This window comes from Asterias amurensis, chromosome 11 (genome assembly GCF_032118995.1).
Source record: "Asterias amurensis chromosome 11, ASM3211899v1".
Classification (NCBI taxonomy): Eukaryota; Metazoa; Echinodermata; class Asteroidea; order Forcipulatida; family Asteriidae; genus Asterias; species Asterias amurensis.
Window position 1 is genome coordinate 20,690,138 of NC_092658.1, and position 18,209 is coordinate 20,708,346.

An 18,209-nucleotide genomic window follows, 5' to 3' on the forward strand; every position below is an offset into this window, starting at 1 on the left:
GTTGGTTACCAAAAGTTGAAATACATATCACATATATGGTCGAAGAAGAATGAAGGACTGGCCAATTAAGCTGTTTAGCAGAAAAGACTTCTAGAAATCCTTTGCACCAATCACAACAATGTAAACTTTATGGATCTGGTAGCCAGATTCTGCTCAGCGATGTTTGTCTATGCTTAGCAAGTTTGTGTGCAAAGGCTTTATGAAATAGTTTGATAACCCTTTTTGCGCATTTCATACTTGATTTGAGCGTGCGCTTTGAGTGGATCGGTTAATTAGATTCTAGCAGACAATAATTGTTTTAGTAATACTGTGCGCGCGCAGGTATTTCTTTGGAAAACTTTCCGCCTCCTGCCGACACTTTTTCACTATTTGTTACAAAAAAAATCTCATTTTTGATTAAATTAAAGACTATTTTATTTCATAACGAATGAAAAAGTGGTGGCAGGATATCATGATATAACATATACGGAAACTTTTTCATTTCTTTTGTCACTTCATTTAAAGCTTTTGTGACGTTTTGTGACGTATTTTGATAGGGTGTACGCGCTTCGTTTGATCTGCAAAATCATGAACAAAATGGCCGCCATCAACAAATCCATCGCTAGTGACATTTGCCGTTTTGGTTTTGATTTTCCGGGTTTCAGAAGGCGAAGTTACGTCCGGTTTTCTGCCCCAGGGAAAAAAGGTAAGTTGTAGAATATATTTGATGTGAATTTTGCGTAATTAGAACTTTAGTCATCTTGAAATAATATGAGAAAACTGTCCCCGTTTTTTTGGCCTATTGTATTGTATTGTCAACATTGAGCGCCATTGCATTGGATTACTTGTGTACCGAACTGTCAGATCGTAGTGTACGGTATCCTAATGGCATAGACCGTGGGTAGCCATGATTTGCTCACTACCTACCTAGGGGCACGGGAACGGCATGGACGGCACGGGATGCCTGCATTGTTTTCCGGGTGGGAGGAGGGGGGGGGGGGAGGAGGGGGGCACTACCTCTAAAAAAAGTAATATTATCTGGAATTCTTTTGCACATTGGTTCGGCACACTTAGAAATCGTGGGGGATGGGTCATATCAATTTGTAAAGACAATTTAGTTGGTGCAGGGCAAAACCCGCTGCATACCACGTTTCTAAGCAAAAGCCAACACGTTTTCACACCTTTTTTTTTGTCATAACTCCTTTATATATTCTGTTACTGTATGAACTTGTTGTTTGCAGAAAAAGAAAGATGAATACATCCCCTTTTATATAGTCTCTCTTTTTTGGAGAATACAATTATTTCCCCTGTCATTTATCGATTTAAAATTTGTAGTTTTGTACCGTTTCGCATGAGAAACCCAAAAATAACTTCCTTTTCACAACCTAGCAGACTTTTAAAAGGCCATATCTAGAGCCCCCCAAGTTTCGATAAAAATGTTGTTTGTATTGAGTTAAACTTTATTTTATAAACTGAACTCTGGTGAGACAATCATTCTGATTGGAGTAATATTTCCTCCGTCAATCTGGGCATCAACAAGTTGAACCAATAAACGATCTCGTAACAAATCCCCTATCACACTGCACAAAATTGATCAGCGGATCCCAGGTTATAGTCGCAAAGAGCCACACACAAATCCAGGAGCGCGCGCGCTATAGCAGTGTGCGTGTAGATGTTTGATGTTTTCTTAGTTGACTTTTCAGTGTTTGTATACAAATTCATATGGGGGGGGCCTACTTGATGTGAATGCTTCATCAGCCCAGGACTTTTGGGGCAGAGGGTCGGGCTTATTTTTAAATTTGTAAATAACATTTTTAAACCTTAGTTAATTTTTTATTCATATTCCACTCATCAAAACACATATTTTAGTGACAAAAGCTTCATTTTGACTAAATAGAACTTCCAGGTGACTTAAACATCATTATAACATTTAATACCAAGAAGTTGTATTTTGGTTGTTAATTCCCGACTAAAATATCAAGCACAACTAACTTGTGACATTGCAAAAAGGTTGTTAATATACAACGTTATAACAGCGTTTTATTTTAACCTGTCATTTGAAAACATCTTGTGTTGTGGTTGTGATTGCAGCGTTGTCTTTTAGGGTTGTTGCTTTGTCGCATTTAACATAGTGACTGGTCACTAAATACATTGTCAAAACCTGAGGGTTGGTGTTATGTTTACTTAAGAGTCCCTGCCTGTAAGAATGTACCAAATTAGGGGGGGTGTGATTTATGGGTTCGCAGATCTTCTTCCAAAAAATTAGAGTGATACACCATCATACCAAACGAATAAATCCAAAATTTTAGTTTGCTGACGCTTTCGGTTTTGGAGTTACCAGTTATCAAAGTTTTGGCCAAAAAGCCCTCGAGAAACGAATAGTACATTCCCTGTAAACACAAAAACCAGCGCCAAGGTCATCCCAAAAAAAGTAAAACATTTTTTGAAACCTCCAGTTGGGCTTATATCAAAAGTAAAAAAAAAAACTTGGGATCTCGTTGGCGCGTCATGTTACGCGCACCTGAACCTTTGACGAACAGTGCCCTCGTGCCATTTTCAACGCCTCATAACTCAGCGCGCCTATAGGATCCCATGAATTAAACAAGTTCAAATGAAAGAGCTTGCATCCCTAAAACAAATTTAAGTGCAAAGTGCGTGGGATCTCGTTGGCGCAGAGAGATAATAGAGGTCAAAGTTCATATTTTACCAATATATTGCGTTTTCGCACCTCCGTAACTTCGCGCGCCAACAACAACAAATTGTTTTTATGGCAACTGGGTATTGGAACAGTTTTCATCTAATGACAAATGGAAAAAGAATCTTGGGATCTCTGCATCTTGCATGTCAAAAGATTTTTTGAAAATTTTCTAAAGTATTGCCATTTCACACATTTTTGCCTAAATTGGGACAACATTCACTTTTCTCATCACTGTAAGTATCTGTGCCAAACAAGATCCCATCAATTTTTTCTTGTATTTGGTTAAGTTGAGTGTTCCTTAACAGAATTCAATTGAAAAATAATTGAGATCATGTTGGCCCACCAATATAACAAAGGTCAAAGGTCATATGAAACTACACTACTGCCTATTTTGGGCGATTTTGCGTCGTCTAGAAATCCACGCGCCAATATGATCCCATTAAGTTGTCCGCATTTTATGATTATATAGATTCTCAGCAACAAATAAAAAGCAAAAATCAAATGGGATTTGAGTGGCGCTAACAAATATTACAGATCAAAAGTTCGCAATACATGCCTATACTTATGCATTGCTGTGGCAACCGAAAGTGAGAAATATCCCCCAATTTGAAAATGTTGGCAAACCATGAAGGGGATAGGTCTCCAAAGTGAATTTTGGTCAAGAGATAGACTGGACTTGTTTTTACAAATGGTGTTAGTTTAATGTTGGTGGGTAACTGTTGCCAAGGTCAAAGGTTACAAAGAATATGGCTGTTTTTGATATTTTCTGTCAAGAGCCAACTTCAGAGCCTTTTCAAGATTTTATTTAATCAACAAGGGCTCTATCCTTTATGTTGGGGAAAACCACTTATAATATCTAGGCACATGTGATTGTCCCAAATTAATTATAGAGCCCTTGTTCATTTGATAAAATGATGACATGGCTTTGAAGTTGGCTCTCCACAGAAAATATTGGTGTTTTGTAATTCATTTTCTGTGGAGAGCCAACTTCGAAGCCCTGTCAACATTTTATCAAATGAGGAAGGGCTCTATAATTAATTTGGGACAACCATATGTGCCTAGATATTATAAGTGGCTGTCCCAAACTGAAAGGATAGAGCCCTTGTTCTTTAAATAAAATCTTGAAAAGGCTCTGAAGTTGGCTCTTGACAGAAATATAAAAAACACCCATATTCTGTGTAACCTTTGACCTTGGCAACAGTTACCCACCAACATTAAACTAACACCATTTGTAAAAACAAGTCCAGTTTTGGAGACCTATCCCCTTCATGGTTTGCCAACATTTTCAAATTGGGGGATATTTCTCACTTTCGGTTGCCACAGCAATGCATAAGTACAATGTGTGTAGGCATGTATTGCAAACTTTTGATCTGTAATATTTGTTAGCGCCACTCAAATCCCATTAGCTTTTTGCTTTTTATGTGTTGCTGAGAATCTATATAATCATAAAATGCAGACAATTTAATGGGATCATATTGGCGCGTGGATTTCTAGACAACGTAAAATTGCCCGAAATAGGCAGTAGTGTAGTTTCATATAACCTTTGACCTTTGTTATATTGGTGGGCCAACATGATCCCAATTATTTTTCAATTGAAATCTGTTTAGGAACACTCAACTTAACCAAATACAAGAAAACATTGATGGGATCTTGTTGGCACAGATACTTACAGTGATGAAAAAAGTGAATGTTGTCCCAATTTAGGCCAAAATGTGTGGAATGACAATACTTTAGAAAATTTTCAAAAAATCTTTTGACATGCAAGATGCAGAGATCCCAAGATTCTTTTTCCATTTGTCATTAGATGAAAACTGTTCCAATACCCAGTTGCCATAAAAACAATTTTTTTTTTTGGCGCGCGAAGTTACGGAGGTGCAAAAACGCAATATATTGGTAAAATTTGAACTTTTACCTCTATTATCTCTCTGCGCCAACGAGATCCCACGCACTTTGCACTTAAATTTGTTTTAGGGATGCAAGCTCTTTCATTTGAACTTGTTTAATTCATGGGAACTTATAGGCGCGCTGAGTTATGAGGCGTTGAAAATGGCACGAGGGCACTGTTCGTCAAAGGTTCAGGTGCGCGTAACATGATGCGCCAACGAGATCCCAATTTTTTGTTTTTTACTTTTGTTATAAGCCCAACTGGAGGTTTCAAAAAATGTTTTACTTTTGTTGGGATGACCTTGGCGCACATTTTTGTGTTTACAGGGAATGTACTATTCGTTTCTCGAGGGCTTTTTGGCCCAAACTTTGATAACTGGTAACTCCAAAACCGAAAGCGTCAGCAAACTAAAGTTTTGGATTTATTCGTTTGGTATGATGATGTATCACTCTAATTTTTTAGAAGAAGATCTGAGAACCCATGAATCACCACTTGGTACACTCTTACAGGCAGGGACTCTTAACCACAGAACTTTATGGCTTTGTATCTTCCCAATGACTTAACCAATGCGGTGACAGAAAATCTTCACCGAATATAGCCCCCCCCCCCACCCGGATATTTGTATGACTTTTTAGAAAGGTAAACAAAGTAACAACTGCTGGCATAATTTTATTCTGTTAAGCTCTGTGATTTGAATAGGGGAAACACCTTTTCAACTCTCTTTTGTTGTTACATATAGACAAGTTTAGCTAATCAGTGCACCATAGTGTGAATTTACATCGCACTTGATTGGACTAAAGTTTTGATGTTTTCACTGTTTAACCCCACCTCCCCAAGTTATTTAGTTAATGAATGAGGGTGTCTCACAATCGGTGTGCACAGAGCGGTATTGGAAGTGCACCATGTAGGCAACACAATATTTCTCTAAAACGCTGCATTTTTTGTTGTTTTAAAAGAAATTTTGCATGAACGTCCGATGAGTTCTTGTGAAATTTTAAAATAAAATCACAATTATTTTATAGACAAATAGAATCAAAATAGAAATGCCCAGCACCCCTTTCTTGTCCATCTTTTAAATTTTTCGTGGCCAAGCCTTTTGCGTTGAGATACTGATTTTCAGAATGTAATTTTAGTGTGCGTTTAATTATCGAGTGCAAAAGAGACTACTTTTCCATATGCTCCAGACATGCATCCCATAGAAGTATTCAGTAGTTCCTCTTTGTGTTTTCACTAAGTTTTCGTTTCGTTTTAATTGTAGGTCCCATCTATGTTTTTTAGTTTTGCACGAGTCCCGCTAGTGGTTCATTCCCCGTCCGAATTATACCCTGTTTCGTTATTTTTTCTCCATTCATCAGTTTATTAGTTTACTTTCCTGTATCGTTTTGAAGTACCTTTTTCTTTTTCTTTCCTTTTTATATCCCCACCCCCCTTCATTTTTTCTCATCAATTATTTTGCCATTCCCACCGTGTGCCCATTCCCTATCCCGTCCAAACTCTAATCCGGGCCTCCATGGCTCCCCGTCCCCGCAATCCTGTGTGTTGGCATTGTTCTTTGCTTGCCACTGTTTGCCCATAACTCATGTTTACTAGTTTTGTGCAGGTCCCTCTACTGGTTCTTTCAAAGTCTCCTTTATACCCGTTTAATTTGTTCCCTACATTCTTTGCCATTCTGCAGCCCCCTTCCCACAGAAGTACCAGACTGTGTGCCCCTTCCCTTTCCCTGTCCAATGTGCTCTAAAACCCCCACCTCCGTCGTGCCTCCGTTAACTCCCCATGGTGATATCATGCATTTTTCTTTGCTTCCACTGTACGCGCAAAGTTACTTGACGCTCGCGCTATGACTGTTACATCAAAAAAGGCACCTGACAGGTATATAAAACAGTGCAGATTTGTCTTTCCAAAAAGTGACCTACATGTATCTATAGATATGCCACTCTATCAATGGTATACTATGTGCTACCTATTTTGTGCAATGTCACAAAGATGTCTGTAAGCTGGTTTTGACAATTTATTACATATATCTTGAAAACAAAGCAATGCATTATTTTTTGTTATATTTTTTCCACAAAAAATGGTACTCCTGGAAGCCTGAGTTTGAAAACCTGAGTTCGTCTTTATTCACCCAAAGCAGCCAAAAGTGGAGTTATGACCTTGTGGGCAATTAGTAGATTAGTTTTTAAACTGTAAAATACTAAGACCTTACAACAAATTTCACGAAACTTGCCTTATTTATTTAGGCCCTACTGCACGTAGGTGTACAAGCTGTCCAAGCAACGAAGGCCTTTACAAAAGGCTAGTGTACAACTGAGTTTGATGCCTGAAGATCTGGGTCAGTAGCTGTAGCACTGCATTGCAATAAAGTTTTTTCATAAATTTGGCTACAATTTACCAATTTACCAATCAAAAGGACCGAGGGTGTAAATGCAAAAAATAGTTAATGGCCTGACGTTTTTGACCCTAGCAGAGTCTTTTTCCAAGTTTTTTGCTGAAAGAATTTGGCTCATTTTGCATTTTTTAGTCTTTATCAGTTCTACTGTAACTCTGACAGATGTCCTGACACAGACATGATGTGGCGGGCCTCACATCCAGCAGCATCTAAAATAATAACCCCTGTTGCTCGTATACAGTGATTGGTGTAATGTTTTGAACTGTTTGGCTGCAGTTAGATGTCATTCAATTTGTTGGAAAGCTCTTTTATTCCCAGAGGCATGTTAACCCATACCAAACATTGCTGTCAATGAGAAATATTTGCTTTGGGCATTACCAAAAAGCCTCACAGTCTGGGTTGATAACATATACTAAAAGTGTACCGGTACTTCTCAAATGTAGCACAGGACACCTTTGGTGATTGTCTAATGTTTCATACATTTTATCTTCATGAGTTTGACTGTCATTGTCAATTACAGTCTCTGGTTCTACAATGAGATTTAGTACTGTAGTATCATTTAAAATCTCATAGTTACCTTTTGCCATTTTACAGAGATTTTTGCTACCTCGGTTACTCATACATATGCAACATTATGTCTTTGAAAACTTTATTTGGAAGGCACAGTGGTGTTTGTTGATCAAGCGCATCACAGTTTTGAATTTTGTCCATTTCCTCCTAATGAATAGGTTATTGGTGTGTAACAGTACCCTTGCCTTCAATTTTCATTTTAACCATCATGCTGTGAAACTTGACATTTTCATCGGTGAAGGCTTCGTCTTTTACAGTGTTGTAGTTTATGAAAATGTCTTTGTAGACCATACCTCAATACCTGCATCAATTTCTTGGCATAGAAATTTCCCTTTGCAGTTCGCACCTCTGCATAAAGTCTTCAAGGAAATGAGCTTAACTCAGGAAGAGGATAATCCTCTACCATTGAAATACTGAAATACTCGTGTGTTTAGAATTGCTGTACATTCTTGGGGTTTCTACAGCATTGCAGACACTCTTTTTTTGTTGCAGTGGCATCTTTACTGTTCACAATATTCTCTAGTTCAGCCTCATTGCGCCTCGGGAAAATAAAACTCTCCGGGGATCACCGCGGTAGTTGTACAATGTAGTTTTAACCATAGCACTTGAAGCAGTCAGTATCTGTATGCTATTGTGCCTGCAGGAAACAATATCATCTTGAGAACTTAAAATCAGTCGCACCTATATAGTGTAGAAGTTGCGAGTAATTGTGCTGCAACTAGTCAAGTAGTTAATTTTATTACTATACCTCATACATATTCATGACGGTGAGTCATCACATCCTCACTGGTCCATTCAACATCTTGTGCCAGGCGCTATCTTTGCCATTCACCAAACACGCGTGCGAGAATTCAAGCACTGGGTAATACGCATGAAAAGTAGATTGTCACCCAGAACGCCAAGGCAACAGTCGTCTTGTCATGCGCTTTACAGTCGTGAAACTCTGGGTTTCGTGCGCATGCACCCATTGTGTTTTAGTGGACTGTCTTTGTTATTGTGTCATGCGCAGTGCACATGGACTGTGTGCATGTGTGAAACTTTTTGTTGTTGTTATAAGCGTCCCTTATTGTTACATTCCGATCTTGCCTTGTTGCTGTATTTTGGTAAACTCCCCATCTATTTCTCCTCCATGGTTGTTGTTTTGTCCAAAATGTTTAGGGGATTAAATTTGGTTTTCGAGAATGAACATGAGAACGTGCTCGATTAGAAGTCGTACACACTTTCTCATAATTCTGTTCAAAAAGTTCTGTTGCTTTCAAACGTTACCATCTGACAGGATCGAGCAGCATTATTATGTTTGGGTTCAAAAACTAGAGTTTGTCAGGTTCCCCCATGTACTTTCTAGCATCGGTATGATCGATTGCTACAATTGAATTGATACCAGACTAAATCAGATTTACTCGGCGCTCTGAGTAAACCAGTGTTGACACTACCTTTCTTCTTTACCAATTATCAGAATTATTAGACATCTGAAAGCACACAAATTTGTGCAACAAGGATGTTTTTTTTCTTTAACAATGACACACAGATTGTTCCTTTGTTAATGTTTGATGATATACCTCGAAGAAAACATGGCGGGGTGTTGTCGTGACCTCTGATCTTTGCTCTGTAACCCTTGAGCTCTTTTCAAAGAGCAGTGACGTCATGATCACTATACATCCGGTTCAAAAGTGGGATCGGAGCGGGATCAAGCGCTGGTGGAAACGCAACACTGTATCTTGATCTGTGTCGGAAAAAGAAATGCTGGTTCTCAATCCTTTCTTGATCTACATGTAGTATAAACACAGTGACTCTGGGTTGCCTAGTTCAGGTGCAAGACAGTGTTTGTTATCACTCAACCATCATGATTTACCCCTCCTCCCCACGTACACTATTTTACGCAAACCAGTAACCATTGAACATTCATTGAACATTAACAGGCGATGTTATGTGATCGACTTGAGGAAAATAACTAAACACCCAGAGGTTTATGGATGTATAACTTACACACAGCACTGTATTGTATCAATCAGCTTAAAAGTGATCACACTCATTAACATCACTACCTCCTTCTCTACTTGAACCTTACTTTTAATAAGGAATCTTCAATGGCAACAACAATGGTTAGTTTGTCTTGACCACCTTCACATGAATCAATCAGCCACATTATGGTGCACCGATTGGCTAAACTTGTTCCCGCTCCTCAAATATTCAATTATGTGGTTGCTTTTTTATAAAACTGTCGTAGACACTCTACTCGTTCATTACACAACTTACTTGTGGACGCCGCCATCACAGCTACGAGCTCGAGCAAAACAGTCGACTCAGCTTTGCACATAAATCGACCACTTTCGTTTGCTGTGCGCAGGTATGAAATGACGTAATACTGCCCTCTTTGATAATCCGGAGCTTTTATTTAGCACACCGGACAACTGAGACCACGAGACTGGCACCCGCCTGATTAAATTTTTCCAAAATATGCTCTCCAATCCTGCAAAACTTACCAATATTTCAACATACAATTTATGTATGTGTTGTCTCAACTCCGGGAATCTGATGTTGTGCAGTTTCTTAAATGTTGTGCTTTCTTTGTTTTTGTGAGACTCATGTTATCTAGTGGGCTTTAATGATTTGAACTCTCAAATTGTTTATGACATGTTTTACTGTTTCTCAAATTTTCCCTAAGCATGATGTTAAACCCTGTGCAATGGTTTTCAAATCTTTTAAGAATATTTGAAAATAGCTCCAGATGGTGACGTCTCTTAAAATTGCCTGAAGCAAATGTAGTACAGTCCTTGAAAACTTCCTAGAGCGTATGTTTTTGAGTCCCTTAAAAACTTGCAATGTAATGTTTTCTCTATACTCGTCTTTGGATACCCAGTGGATACTGTGCCGTCTCAACTCTCGAAAGTGTTGTTGTGCATTACTTAAATGTTCTCAAAGCTTGTTCTTAAGTCCTGCAAAACTGACTGCTCAAGATGTAGTCAATTCAGTTTTTGACTGCACCCTTTGGGCTCTCCCAAGTTTATGTTTCTGGAAGTAAGTGTTTGTAATAACTAGATCATCTTGCACTGCAAGACCATATGAATTGTTTCTTCTCCTGGTTTTGGGCTTAGAAACTTGCAATTCTAATGTCTTTTGAAGTCTCAAACTAAACCCCAGTGGATTCTGTGCTGTCTCAACTCGGTATAAGTTGACGTTTGGCAGTTCATAGATTTCCCCATGACATGTCTCCAGTCCGGGAAGAATTTAAAACTGATTTCAACCTTCAATTTAGCCCTGATCCAATGTTGTATTTGACTTTGTTGTATTTGGCAGAGTTCATGGTTCCACATATTCACAGAGTAACCACTACACTTATGTGCATACTGTTACATTTAGCAGGCCAAACACCCTTGATCAATCCAACAGGCCTACACAATGCAACAAAACCCCTTGTTATACCTCTGTACAAATTGTGAAGTTTGATTGGTCGAGAACCAATCACGTGCCGTGCAACAAATACGTATGTATCATGGCTAAAGATGCACGCTACGCGTAATGCACAGCGCGCCGGGTAACATGAAAAGTGATGTACACCGGTGTACATCACCTTTCTCGTTCCCACTTTTGGTCGATTTTCTGCGCTGTACGAAACACGCGCAGGTTCGAGGGAACTGTCAGGAATTGTTTCTTGTTCGTGTGCTAATTAAACAATGAATACTCCGTCGTAAATGTTTAAGATTACAACAGAACTTGGAGAAGAGGAATATTAATGTTACCAAGGTATAACAAAACAATTGTTGCACGCTGTGACTGGGGTCCATGGGTTTTGTACACCCTCGGGGGGGGGGGGGAAATGGCACCCTCGGCTTCGCCTCTATTGCCATATCCCCCCAACGGGTGTACAAAACGCCATGGACCCCGTCACAGCGTGCAACAATTGTACATTGTTGCATTCTGTGCCGTCTCAACGCTCGAAAGCATTGCTGTACAGTGAGTAGAATATCCCAAAACTTTTTTCCAGTCCAACAAATTTTGTCAACCTACCACCAAGGTACAAATTATTCCTTTGCCAATGTTCAACGGCAGCTGAACTTTCCCAAAGCATATGTTTTTGACTACTGTGAAAACTTGCTTGTCTATTTTGTTCATCTCACAAACTAAACCCCAGTGGATTCTGTACCGTCTCAACCTTTGAAAGCTGATGTTGTGTAGTGTTTAAATTTTCCCAAAACATGTTATTCAGTCCGGCAAAAATTTCCAACCTTGATATTTCAGCGTACATTCTAGTCCAGAGTAGGCCTGGGTGACTTGTGCAAATTACTAGTCAGTTAGTCCTGAATTCTGTGCTGATGTTGGGCTGTTCTTAACTTTTCCAAAAACTTGTTCTCCAGTCCCATAACTTGCCAACATTATGATACTCCAACTGAAAGTTAGATCCTGAGCCAAAGTTGTGAATTCTGCTAAAGTTTCCCAAAGCATATGTTTTTGCAGGTCTGATGTTTTTTTCTACTCCCAAACTGAAATCAAGTGGATTATGTGCCATCTTAACTCTCGAAAGCTGATGTTGTCCAGTTTCTAAACTGTTGTGTGCTTTTTGGTTTTCCTCATGTTGTCTTGTCCCTGAATGTTTTGGGCCCTAATGATATTTGAGCTCTCAAATTGTTAATGAGCTGTTGCTGAAACTTTCTCTAAGCAACGTTTACGACAGTGTATGTTATTTTGTTTGCAGGTTATTCACTGGTTAAGAGCAGTATCTATCATGGACAAAAGGTTCCTTCATGAGAAGATGTTTTTATCAAGCTCGACTTGGATTGTCATATTTGGGACAGCTTTGCATCACTCCTTCCTTTTCTAAGGTATGTTGAAACTATGAATTCTTCTTAGTGTTAAAACCCATTGCAATGATTTTAAATTCTTAAATTGCTCCAGATGGTGACGTCTCTTAAATTTGCCCGAGCATTGGCCTATGCAGTCCAGTCCTTGAAAACTTGGCAACAAGGTGTCGGCTGCTTAAGTTTCCCAAAGCAAACAAAAGATGTTTTGAGTCCCTTAAAAACTGGAAATTTTACTGTTTTGTAAAACTTAAGAGTCTTTTTTAAACTCCAGAACAAAACCCACATGGATTCTGTGCCATCTCAACTCTCTTATGTTATGCAGTGCATAAATTTTCAAAACTTGTTCTCCAGTCCTACAAAACTTGCCAAGCTTATGATATTTCAACATACAACTAGTTCCTGAGCCTATGCTGTGACGCCAGCTGAAGTTTCCCAAGCACATTTTTTTTAATAGTCACTTAAAAACCTGCAGGTCCACTGTTTTTTGAACTCTCAAACTAAATCCCATTGGAGTGTGTGCCGTCTAAACACTTGTAATCATTGCTGTGCAGTGATCATGTTTTCCCATAACTTCAGTCCTGCAAAATTTGCCAACCAAATAATATTGAGTCCTGAGCCAATGTTGTGATGTCTGCTACAGTTCCCCAAAGCACATGTTCTTGAGTCCATTAGAAACTTGCAAGTCTTATGTCTTTTGAAGTCTCAAACTAAACCCCAGTGGATTCTGTGTTCTCTCAACTCGGTATAAGTTGACGTTTGGCAGTTCATAGATTTCCCCATGACATGTCTCCAGTGCGGGAAGAATTTAAAACTGATTTCAACCTTCAATTTAGCCCTGATCCAATGTTGTATTTGACTTTGTTGTATTTAGCAGAGTTCATGGTCCCACATATTCACAGAGTAACCACTACACTTATGTACATACTGTTACATTTAGCAGGCCAAACACCCTTGATCAATCCAACAGGCCTACACAATGCAACAAAACCCCTTGTTATACCTCTGTACAAATTGTGAAGTTTGATTGGTCGAGAACCAATCACGTGCCGTGCAACAAATACGCATGTATCATGGCTAAAGATGCGCGCTACGCGTAATGCACAGTGCGCCGGGTAACATGAAAAGTGATGTACACCGGTGTACATCACCTTGATCGTTCCCACTGTTGGTCGATTTCCAGCGCTGTTTGAAACACGCGCGGGTTCGAGGGAACTGTCAGGAATTGTTTCTTGTTCGTGTGCTAATTAAACAATGAATACTCCGTCGTAAATGTTTAAGATTACAACAGAACTTGGAGAAAAGGAATATTAATGTTACCAAGGTATAACAAAACAATTGTTGCACTCTGTGATTGGGGTCCATGGGTTTTGTACACCCTCGGGGGGAAAATGGCACCCTCGGCTTCGCCTCTATTGCCATATCCTCCATCGGGTGTACAAAACGCCATGGACCCCGTCACAGCGTGCAACAATTGTACATTGTTGCATTCTGTGCCGTCTCAACGCTTGAAAGCATTGCTGTACAATGAGTAGAATTTCCCAAAACTTGTTTCCAGTCCAACAAATCTTGCCAAACTATCACCAAGGTACAAATTAATTCCTTTGCCAATGTTCAACGGCAGCTAAACTTTCCCAAAGCATATGTTTTTGACTACTGTGAAAATTTGCTTGTCTATTTTTTTCAACTCTCAAACTTAACCCCAGTTGATTCTGTGCCGTCTGAGTCTTTGAAAGCTGATGTTGTGCAGTCTTTAAATTTTCCCAAAACATGTTATTCAGTTCGGCAAAAATGTCCAACCTAATGATTTTTCAGCGTACATTTTAGTCCTGAGTAGGCCTGGGTGACTTGTGCAAATTACTAAATAATAATAATAAGACTTGTAATGCGCACATATCCACCCTGCTGGGTGTTCAAGGCGCAGTAAAACCAAAAACAAAACAAAAACAAAACACAACACAAAGAAAAACAGACACAACAAAATTAGTCATTGAAAACCTGTGACATAAGATAAGTTTTGAGAAGAGACTTGAATTTTGCGGTACAAAGACAAGATCGAAGATTAAGTGGTAGAGAGTTCCAGGTGCGTGGTGCGGCTGAAGAAAAAGACCTGTCACCCCATGAGTGTTGAGACTTGGGTTCAATGAGGAGAAGCATAGAACTTGATCGAAGACTCCTTGATGGAGTGTAAACTTGAAGCAGTTCAGAAATACAGTGGGGAGCCTTGCCACTAAGAGCTTTGTGGACAATGAGCATCAGCTTGAAGATGATTCGTTGAGAGATAGGGAGCCAGTGTAGTTGTTTCAGAATGGGGGTGATAGAACAGGATTTTCTAGACAGTGTCACAATGCGAGCAGCAGTATTTTGGAGCCCTTGAAGTCGGGAAATCTCGTTGTTAGGAAGACTGTAGTCTCATTGTTGATCCGATGTCGTGATGTCTGCTAAAGTTTCCCAAAGCATGTTTTTTCGATCCAAATAATTTGCAAGTTTAATCTTTTTGAACTCTATAACAAAAACTTGCCAGGTCCAGTGGTTTTTTTTTAATCACAACCTAAACACAAATGGAATCTGTGCCATCTCCATGCTTGAAAGCATGGCAGTGCAGTGAATAAGTTTTCTCAAAACATGTCTTCAGTCCTGGAACAATTTCTAACTTTTCAATATTCCAATGTACAATTTAGTCCTGAGCCAGTGTTGTGACGTTTGTTTAAGTTCCCTAGAGCACAGGTTTTTTTCAGTACCTTTAAAACTTGCAAGTCTAATGTTTTTGAACTCTCAAACTAAACCCCAAGTGGATTCTAAGCCGCTTCAAGTTCGAAAGCATTGCTGTGCAGTGATAAAATTGTTCCAACACGTGTTCACCAGTCTCACAAAACTTGTCAACCTATTGATAGACTTGCTAGGCAGTCGCATTATTCACTCTGGCGTAGTGTGTGTAATCACACCGCACGACCCACCCGTATACACTGTCACATCGGTCAACGCCCGCCATACGACCAATGTGCACAAGTCATTCGCACTCGTACCACTATCCGCATTCGCATGCATTGTCAGGTCTGTAACTTCCAGGGTTAATGTGTTTCATGAACAAAAAAATTTCAATAATGGAAAAAATGGGGGGGGGGGGGGCTCTCGTATATATGCTTAGTCAGTCCTGCTCAACTTACCAACCATCAACGTAAAATGCAACCATCAATGTACATGTTTTCCTTGGCCAATGTTGCGATTCTTAACGCTCGAATGTTGTTTCCCAAAGCACAAGTTTTTGAGTCCCCTAACAACTTACAAGTCTAATGTTTTTGGAGTCTCAAACCCCAGGGGATTCTGTGCCATCTCAACGCTTGAAAGCGATGTTGTGCAGTGAATACATTTTTCCCAAACTGGTTTTCCAGTCCCGCAAAACTTGCCAACATAATGATACTTAAACGTACAATTTAGTCCTGAGCCAATGTTGTAACATCAAAGCACATGTTTTTTCAGTCCCTTAAAAATTTGCTGGTCTAATGCTTTTTGAGCTCTCAAACTAAACCCCATTGGATTCTGTGCGGTCTCATCGCTTAGAAGCGACATTGTGCAGTATTTATTTTTTTCCAGTCATGCAAAACTTGCCAATTTTTTGCCAGCATTGGCCTATATTTTGTTACCTGAAGTTTAACAAAGCATGTAGTTTTTGATTCCCTTAAAAAATTTCAAATGAAATGTTCTGTTCTACTCTCAAACTGAAACCCAGTGGATTCTGTGCCGTCTCAACTCTCAAAGGTTTTGTTGTGCAGTGCAGCCAACCTTATGATATTTCCACATACACTTTAGTCATGGACCAATGTTGCGATGTCATATAACCACATTTGCACATGTTTTTCAGTTTCCAGTCCATAACAATTGCAAGACTGGTGTGTTTTGAGCTCTCAAACTAAACCCAAATGGAATCTGTGTCGTCTCAACTCTCGACAGTTGATGATGTCCAGTCTCTAAAATGCTGTGCTGTTTTGGTTTTCCTTGAGGCTCATGTTGTCTATAGTCCCTGAATGTTTTGGGCCCTAACAATGTTTGAACTCTCAAATAGTTAACGAGCCAATGTTGTATTATTTCCCTATAAGCAAGATTACAATTGATGAAATGTTTATGGCAATGTTTATTCTTTCTTTGCAGGTTATTCACTGATTGAAGAGCAGTGTATTTCACGGACAAAAGCTTCCTTCATGAGCAGATGTTTTTTATCAAGCTCAACTTGGATTGTTATATTTGGGACAGCTTTGCATCACTCCTAAGGTATGTTGAGACATGTGATTTCTTCACAGTGTTGAAACCCTGTGCAATGATTTCAACTCTTAAATTGCTCCAGATGGGGGACATCTCTTAAAATTGCCAGAAGTGAATGTAGTACAGTCCTTTAAAGTCACCTGGAAATAGAATTTTTTTTCTTTCAAACATAAGAGTATATGCTTACGAACAATAAAACAATTTTTTTAGTAATTGTTTGTCACGATTTATATGTTTAAAAAAAATATATAAAGTTGTTTTGGGGGCTGACTCCGCCTACCCCTTTTGTGACGTCAATCGAGGCAGACTTTGCCTGCAATGCGTATAGTAAACACACGTGCAAAGTACATGTACGTCCAAGTCGTGAGTTGGTACGTTTCAAAAAGTGTTTTTTCTGCATTCAGCAGCAATACACCTGGTTGGCATTGCCCGAAAAAAAACCCCAAAAATCTTTTTTTGAAACGTACAAACTCACGACTTGGTCCGTACATGTACTTTACAATTGTGTTTACTCTACGCATTACAGGCAAAGTCTGCCTCGATTGACGTCACGCCCTCTCGGGTTGGGGTCTACTCTCAAATTTGTAAATAACATAAGAACTGATTTTTTAAAACCTTAGTTAACTGTTTATTCACATTCCACTTATCAAAACACATATATTAGTGGCAAAAGCTTTATTTAGAAAAATACCACTTCCAGGTGACTTAAAGCTTGCCCACACTATGTCGGTTGCCAAAGTTTCCCAAAGCGTATGTTTTTGAGTCCCTTTAACCAAACCCAAGTGGAATTTGTGCCATCTCAACTCTCTAATGTTGTGCAGTGCATACATTTTCCATAAACTTGTTCTCCAGTCCCGCAAAATTTGCCAACCTGAGCCAATGTTGTGACGTCTTCTAAAGTTTCCCAAAGCAAATGTCTTTTTAGTTGATTAAAAACTTGCAAGTCTAATGTTTTTGAACTCAGTGGATTCTGTGCCGTTTCAACTCCCTAAAGCTGTTGTGCAGTGCATAAATTTTACCAAAACAGGTTTTCTAGTCCAGCAAAACTTGCCATCCTAATGATATTTCATCCCCAATTTATTCCTGAGCAAATGCTGTGACGTCTTATAAAGTTTCCTAAAACACCCTTTTTTAAGTCCAATAAAAACGTTCAAATGTAGTGGTTTTTTAACTAAATCCTATTAAATTATATGCCATCTGAACTCTCTAAAGCTGATCTTGTGCAGTGAATAAATTTCCAAAGCATGTTTTCTAGCCCTTCAAAAACTCACCAACCTATTTCCAAAATACATTTCATTCCTGAGCCAATGTTGTGACATCGGCTTAAAGGAACACATTGCCGTGGATCAAACGAGTTGGTCTTTGAAAAGCGTTTGAAATTGATTGTTATGAAATACTTTTAAAAGGTTAGAAAGATATTTTAAAAGTAGAATATAATGATCCACACAAGTAACACGGTCGGCCATTTTATTGAGTCAAAATTTTGACTCCACAAAATGGCAGACCGTGTTTCCTCGTGACGTATAAGAAAAACCGTGCAGTTTCGAGGCATGTTTGTGTGGATCAATATATTGTATTTTAAAATATCTTTCTTACCATATTTGTACTTCATAACTACTGGTTTCAAATGCTTTT

The 18,209-nt window shown here is 39.0% G+C and overlaps 1 long non-coding RNA gene and 1 pseudogene across 1 annotated transcript; one reads left to right on the plus strand and one right to left on the minus strand.

Moving 5' to 3' along the window:
- The first annotated feature begins 589 nt into the window (after nucleotides 1-589).
- Nucleotides 590-16,580, plus strand: LOC139944166 (uncharacterized). The gene is made up of 3 exons (XR_011786926.1): nucleotides 590-685; nucleotides 12,212-12,338; nucleotides 16,464-16,580. It is a non-coding gene; the product is annotated as an uncharacterized lncRNA (long non-coding RNA).
- On the minus strand, nucleotides 7,093-9,790 carry LOC139944095 (uncharacterized; annotated as a pseudogene).
- Nucleotides 16,581-18,209: the final 1,629 nt, after the last annotated feature.